General features: G+C 38.1%; 1 protein-coding gene across 2 annotated transcripts in view; it reads left to right on the top strand.

Moving 5' to 3' along the window:
- Window positions 1-231: 231 nt before the first annotated feature.
- Window positions 232-8,011, top strand: part of rnf19a (ring finger protein 19A, RBR E3 ubiquitin protein ligase) — a 133,576-nt gene continuing 125,796 nt past the window's right edge. Inside the window, exon 1 of one of the 2 annotated variants that reach the window (XM_039737696.1) lies at window positions 232-341. The gene's annotated coding sequence lies outside the window, so the exon portion shown is untranslated. Of the gene's footprint in view, window positions 483-8,011 lie in introns of both variants that reach the window. The other variant, XM_039737695.1, reaches the window with a different exon arrangement.

Below are 8,011 nucleotides of genomic sequence, written 5' to 3'. Positions count from 1 at the left end.
ATAAAGTCCAACGTGCTGGCTTTATGCTTCTGAAGCAGAGATGACATTTTAGCAGAAATGCATGCTAAATCCATAGGAGATTTAAGCGGATTAAATAAACATTATTACACTCCCATATGGGGAATATGGTAGAAATGTGCTGTTAGGGCTTCCTTTATATCGCGAGATCACGCCGGCGCTTACGGAAGCAGTTCTCGCGAGAGGATTTGAACGTAGTTTCGAGCTGTTGAATGCGAGACAAAACGAGGAGGACGCCAATAGGAGTGGTCGGTTAGTTGAGCAGACTGAGATAGAGGAATTCGGCGAAAGGACATGAAGTCGGATTGGAACGAATTGTAAAGGTTAAAGAAGTGACCATAATACTAAAAAATACTATTCAGGAGGGAAATATATCTGATGGAGTTAACATTTTACACTGTGGGATAAAAAGCTGCTCTCTTGGGAAATTTCGTTTTGTCTTTTGTGTTTGTGGTCATAAGAAGGTAAGGTATTCGGATCTTATTTTCTGCGCACTTTGTTTTGGTGTTATGGTCCTCAGGCCTTTCTTTCTACCCTTAGGTGCACACGGTGTACCTTAGCAGTATTGGTTTTAAGAAACAAATGAACGGGGCAGTTTTAGGCCTGTACTTTCCCCGGTTGGCTAAGTACACTGTGTGACGTTGTGCTCAGTGTATGTGTAGTCATCAGCTGAGAATGTTTCGCCTTAATATGATACTGGCGATATGTGGGGACAATTCGATGTATTTGTAAGAAGCAACATGTCCCTGTTTAGAGTTATTTTAACGATCACATAGGTTCACACTTTACAAACCTCGGCAGATTTATAGTACTGAGTCGTAGCCTGGGAACTTTAGGGATTGGGAGGGGGAAGGGATTACAAAGAGTGTTGCTTAGGAGTGTTTGACGGGTAGTATTTTTGTAAGGTAATGAAAAGTTAATATTTTGGAAATTTTACGTGTCCTCGTATGGTTATTTATCTCCCTAACAGTCGCCGAATTAGCACTGGGAAAGGCGTCGGCTGTAATCCGCGACCGGTGTGTGGGTTTTGTTGATCATTTCAGTAATGCGTGTTTGAGAGACGTGACGTACGTAGTTAAACATAACTTTGATAGTTTGGGAAATTCCGATTGAATTAAACTAAACGTCGTAGCGAAACAGTAATCGGAAGTCCTTTAGAAAGATCACTCCTAACTACTGTACTTTTTGATGTTCGTCAGTAAGTTGAAACGACCTTCAATAGCATGCTTTGGTGATTTATGACAAATACCCATGAACACAATGCATTGAATGATTACTTATCAAGAGGAACATTTGTATTTGATGTGACGGAAATCTTAAATGGTTCCTTGTATTTCAGGCGTTTTCCGTATCGAGCAGTGCTCCTTTTTTCCTCTGGATTATATCCGTCTGTAAACTTGTCCCGATGTTTGCTGTCGGATTGTGTGAAATCGAGGGAATTATTATCCAATTTTTTTTTTGTAAGCACAATTTCCGTAAATTGTTTGGCGAAGTATAAGTGCGGATCGTAGGTGTAGACGGACGATTTTTACTTTCATTTTGCAAATAGAATCTACTCGAGTTGTCACAAAATCTTTACACTTGATGACTGTGGTGACGCTGAATTCCTAGTTTTCGTGACATTGCAGAAGTTCAGTTGCATAGCGGTTTAAGAATATTCAAAATAAAGTATAAAAATCTATGACTGCATAAACGTTAACGGTGACGTCAATAGAAAGTAACGACCGCAGGCTTTTAAAAATGGTGGTTGTGAGTTCTTTGGTCAAATATTTTTAGTTTCCTAGCCAATAAAATAATTTTAATTGGCTTGGCCTAGTGATACAACGTTTAGCCATGCTACTACACAGCTTTTCTTCTTAGTGACGCATCTGGTTATTAGTATTGTGGATTTTGCACGTTCCACCCTTGTTTATTTACACTCCTGTGCTCCCTTGACATTACGTCCAGCGTTGTTTTTTCCTGACTTTTGTCCAGGGCTGATTATGCTTTTATATATATAATTTTTTGATCTTAAAGGAAATGCTAACTGAAAACTGTGCCTAGCAACACAACTTTTTTTTTCTTTACTTACTGTAACAGCCAGGCAGAGAGAAGACTGAAGTATTTGCTTGTACATTAAATAAAATGGAGTACTGAGCTGAGAAAAAAGAATTAGAGGAGTCATCCTGTGCATTTAGAAAATGGCAAAAAACGTTTCTTCAGTGAATTCAGATTTTTTTTTGTTCTTAAAATGATCATTGCTTGGCTGCGTTTGGACAGTGAGTGAGCTTGTGTTGAGTACTGTAGCGTACATTTTCATTTAGATAAAGAAGAAATAAAGAAAAAACAATTGTTGGTTAGTAAACAATTGACTTGCAAGCAAAATTTGTCAGCTTTACTTGTAAACATGTTAAGCAGGTTAGCATTGTACCTTGGTAAAAATCTTATGGACATTTGATAGATTTTGTGTTTTTTTTAATAGGTTAGTACTGTTTATTTCTTACCAAAACACATGCTATGGGACACACACAAATAAATAAGTACTGAAATAAGTACTTGTTAGACAAATGGTAGATGTTTCAATTAAATTTTGTTTGCGATAAGTACATTACAGGAGAAACTAATATGACCGCTTGTAATTATGAAAAGCTTTTTATTTTCTTTAATGTCATATGTATTATGGGTAAATATTTTTCTACTTTTTATTAAAGTATGTATTTTAATGGAATTTTGTTGTGTTAAAAAATAACAGGTAACCCATGTGGTCTATAGTTTAATTGTAAAAATACCAAAGTTAACACTTAAATATAGAATGTAAGTTTTTATACATTTAATTATGCAGAATCTCTTAGTGTAAAGTTTTTTTTTTTAAAGAGAAAGAAAATTGGTATTTGAACCAGCCAATCCAGTAACCTAGTCAGTAATCGGTATTGACACTAAAAAAAACCTGAAAGGACCATCTCTAAGAAGAACTCAACTAGAAATACAGTATATTGCACATGACATATTAGAAAGTCACAGAATCTTTGACAATATGTGTACTAACTGTTTATACTTGAAGCTTTTGCCTTCTTTCTTCTACTTTTCTGAAAACTGTGGCGCTTACATGCCTAATGACTGAGACCAACTAGTTTGTGACTCGCTTCGTTAAAATCAAACAGGTTTGATTTCTCCCTTTAGTAGTAGGGATGAGCAGGTTTATATATCTAAATATATATCACGGATTTTTCGCGGATTTCTGCGGACAATGGGTCTTTCAATTTATGGTACATGCTTCCTCAGTTTGCTTGCCCAGTTGATTTCATACAAGGGACGCTATTGGCGGATGGCTGAGAAGCTACCCAATCAGAGCACGTATTACATATTAACTAAAACTCCTCAATGATATACAATATGTTTCCCGCGCGCTGCTTAAAAGCGCTTACAGTCCGTATTGATTTTTCATTGTTTGCTTTTCTCTGTCTGTCACTCTCTCTGAGAAATACAGGCAGATACTTATCCATCATGCAATACCATCAGGGCGGCGTATGATTGGCCCTATTATCAGCTCCTGACGGAGGGGGTATGAGCAGAGGGGCTCTTTGCACAGTGGCTATTTGCTTAGAAGATATGGACGCGCCGGAAAAAAAAAATGCTGAAAGGCTACCTTCACGTTGATCCCTTCACTGCACCGCTTTATCGCGGTGCTTGCATACTTAAAAGCGCAACAGCCCTATTGATTTTTGATTGTTTACTTTACTCTCTCTGACATTCTCTGCTCCTGACGGCGCACATGTAGTTGTAGAGGAAGATATGTTTGCATTATTTTAATTGTGAGAAAGAACTGTCATCTCTGTCTTGTCATGGAGCACAGTTTAAACTTTTGACGAAAGAGTGTTACTTCATGTCTAGAGGGCTCTAATGATGTTAAAAAACGTATTTAGAAGGTCGTAAACAGGTTTTCAATGCTCTAACTGCGAAAATATTAGATTTATAAATAATTCATTTATCTGTCTGGAGCAGATCAACCGCTATAAACGAGGGTTTACTGGTATAACTGTGCGGAGAATATTTATAAACAGTGTGGGAGAGTTTCCAAGGACTTAAAATATATAAAAATAACCATACAAACATATGGTCTCTACATCGCGGATTTTCACCTGTCGCGGGGGGTTCTGGAACGTAAACCCCGCGATCGAGGAGGGATTACTGTATGTTTTTTAATTAATCTTTGATTCAGGCTTCCATAATGGAATAAGGCAACAATATGACTTCTGTATTGAATTGTGGTTTATTTGGCTGATGGCTTTTATTTTTGTCTATAGCACGTCTAATTTTTTTGCGTCTACCTTATTTTTATTTGCTATGTTATTTAATGTAAACCACTAGCTTTCTAAAGAATGCTTACATATGCATTTTACCAACCTGTAAAATGCATATGTTAGCATTTTGCAGAAACCATATTAATTTTTAGTGTGCTAACTGCAAATGAGTGTTTTGGTTCAGGGTTCAATTGTTCCTTGTGGTTTTTTTGTTCATTTTTTATGTTACCAATGTGGATAAGGACTTGCGCTGGTATCCTGAAGGTTGTCGGTTCGAATCCCTGTCACTGCCAAAAGAGATCCTTCTCTGCTGGGCCCTTGAGCATAGCCCCGTAACCTTCAATTGCTCCAGGGGCGCTGTACAATGGCTGACCCTGCACTCTGACCCCAAGGGGTATGCGAAAACTAACAAATTCCTAATACAAGAAATTGTGTAAGGTGAAATAAAGAACAAAAACATTTTTTTTTATGTTTATTTAATTTTCATGTGTCTGTGTATTTGGCTATGCTTATGTCTGGTGGATGGTTCCCAAAGAGGCGGAGCCACCTGTCCGTCAGTACTTGGGAGCCCTATAAAGGCTTAGGAAAACCCACAGTCCCTTTGCATTTCATTGAAAACGCTTGTGGTAGTGGTGAGTTTTCCTGTGTCTTATTGGTCTTTTTGATCATTACGTATTGCTGTTTTTCTGATGTTTACATGGTCTTTTTGACGTCTTTGTCAAGATTTTTTGTTGCCCTCTTTATAATTGGTCTGGGTTTGGTGGGTATTCCTCCCCCCTAGTGGGCATTTATGGAATTGTTTTGGAACTCTAGTTGGGAAATCTTTAGTTCACAATAAAGTTTGAACGTTCTGACACAAAAAAATGTAATGTGTCTTCATGTTACACTGCTTTCAAAATATAACATGAATAAAACAAATGAGGCAGGAGCCTTATTGCTATATTTGATTCAGCTGTCAACGTTTATTATAGTATACATTTTCTGCTAAACAGATATTTATGTATCACATTTATCATTTTTAGCAAATGTTGGCAATATGTTATTTAATTGCATGCAATCATTTAATCTTACCAGTTTAGCCCATTTCACGATAAGTGGATGCTGAACCAATCCTGGCAGTATCTGGCTCAGTGCAAGCAAGGGCCTTAAAGTATGAAATCGCATCACGTTTAATTGAAGGTCAGTGAATTCATTATAAACTGTAATCAAGCTATTAATTTACACTTAACTCCGACCTCTGCTAGAGATAAATTTAGTCAGGGGATACTAAGACCTCACCTAGTGTATATCTTTATAAATAGCTGTGGTGAATGGCCGGCTGTTTTATCCCGGCCAATACCCCCAAGCCGCCAGGTGGAGCCCTCCTTGCAGTATGGAGGTCCCCAGAAGACCAGCAGGGCATCATGGACATTGTAGTTTTTATACGCAACCCTGCTGGATGCCATGGAGACGCTGCAGGGAGGAATAACCGGTATTTTCCCTATGCCCCGGAAGCACACGTGGACAGGGGAATCACAGGCTTCCGGGGCGAAGAAAAGGACTTGTACCTGACCCGGAAGAGATTGAGAGTCACATGGACTGGGGATTGGAACACTTCCGGGTCAGGATATATTAAAGGACTATGGGAGCTCCCAGACGGCGAGCTGAGCTGGGTGGAAGGGTGGCAACGTGTCTGGGAGTGGAGGATTGATTTGTATTGGTTTGTGATTGTTTAATGAGTATAGTGGAGGAGAGGCTGTTTTGTGCACTGTGGCGAGTTAATAAAGTCAAATTTTGGACTTTTACTTGGTGTCTGGAGTCGTGGACAGGGGTTCAAGGGAGCGAGAGCACCCCCTGTCTGTCACATAGTATAACGCTGGTAAATAGGGATGCACATGTCAGTTAGTCGCAGATCCAAGTCAGCTGATTTTTCCCTAAAAAGATACCATTGGTGATCTGTAAATTGTCCTATCACCTTTTCTTTTTCTAAGCTTTACAATATTAGTTGCTGTGTTCTTTACGCAAGGTATTATGGAAGTTGAGTCCATGCACATCTTTTTTTTTTTTTTTGCACAGCAGACTTCCTGCAGTGTAAACAGAGCACAAAGTCAAGGCTTGTTTTACCAGAGAACAAGAGAAGACTGGAATATTAGCCTTTACATTAAAGAAAGTGGAGTAATAAAGAAAAAAAAAAAGAATCTGAGAAGTCGTCCTCTGCAGTTAGACAAATGGCAAGAAAAGCCACCCAATGAATTCGGACCCTTTTTTAATTTGTCCTTTCAAATTAAAGTGGACACAGTTTCGTTTGGAACAATGAGATTGTTTTAAGTGTAGCAGTTTGTATTATTAATTGGAAAAAGAAAAGATAAAGTTGAATTTGATGCTGCTGTTTAGTAAACATTATGCTTGTTGGCTTAACTGGAAATGTCTTTTACTTATAAACTTGTTAATCATGTTAGCATCTGGTCGCCTTGTTACACAAGTTATGAACATTTGATACATTTGCAGCTTTTTAAAGATTTTTGCTGTGTTTATAATTTGTTACTGTGTGGCATACATCTTGATAGGAAACAAGTACTACATTATTAAAATGGTAGTCCGTATTTCTAATTACATCTCAAGAATTATGAATGTCTACATGGTACACTGAAGAAAAAACACCTTTATAAATATAGTGAACTAGCCAACCCGCGGCGTACCATACGCCGCATAATCAGGCCAGTTTTTTAATGATTTTTAAGCACAGGCAGAAAATTAACATTTGAAAAATTGGTAATGTAATAAATCAGCAAGAAAAGCAACATTGTAACAATGCATGGAATGAACCAACACACAATCGTCCGTGACTGAAAATGGCGGACTGCCATCGCGCCCTGCCTGCTCATGTGCCCACCTCTAACTCGGCACTTGAGTCGTTGTCGTCCTTGCACAGTCCTCATGCACCTGTGACTCATGTAGACTTTTCATTGCCCTGTGTGGTTTTAGTTGCTTTTTTTATATATAATCCACCAAGACACCCGACCATGGTAGCGCAAATTGCTGTATGTAGCGTGTAAAACAGTTTGCTGTGGTGAACGTGGTCGTGTGTCGTAACCGAAAACTTGGTTTTTAAAGATATTGGCACAATGAAGTAAGAAGTCAATTAACTGATTGTGTGACATATTTTTTCTTGTCTTTAGGGAAATGGTAACAATTACTTTTTTAAATTAAGCATTGTTTACAGTATAAAGTAAACAATATGACAGCTTGTAAATTTGTTTTTCTTTTTTTTTTTTATAATTGATTTTATTGAAATCGCACAAATTCCATACAAATAGATCAATTTTACAAGAATAGGATTGAAATCAAATCAACCCCCACCCCTGTGAAAGAGAGCATGGGCAGCAGAATAAAACATAAAGCTAGTAAAAATTAGTAAATAGATAAATTAATAATCTATACTAATAAAAGGCAAAGCCCTCACTGACTGACTGACTCATCACTAATTCTCCAAGTTCCCGTGTAGGTAGAAGGCTGAAATTTGGCAGGCTCATTCCTTATAGCTTACTGACAAAAGTTGGGCAGGTTTCATTTCGAAATTCTATGCGTAATGGTCATAACTGGAAGCTATTTTTCTCCATATACTGTAATGGAGTTGAGCTGGATGGCCGTGGGGTGCGTAGTTTCATGTGACATCATCACGCCTCCCACGTAATCACGTGAAATGACTATCGACGCAGTATGTAGAAAACCAG

The sequence above is a fragment of the Polypterus senegalus genome, chromosome 15, assembly GCF_016835505.1.
Source record: "Polypterus senegalus isolate Bchr_013 chromosome 15, ASM1683550v1, whole genome shotgun sequence".
NCBI lineage: Eukaryota > Metazoa > Chordata > Cladistia > Polypteriformes > Polypteridae > Polypterus > Polypterus senegalus.
This window is presented reverse-complemented; position numbering and strand designations above follow the sequence as displayed.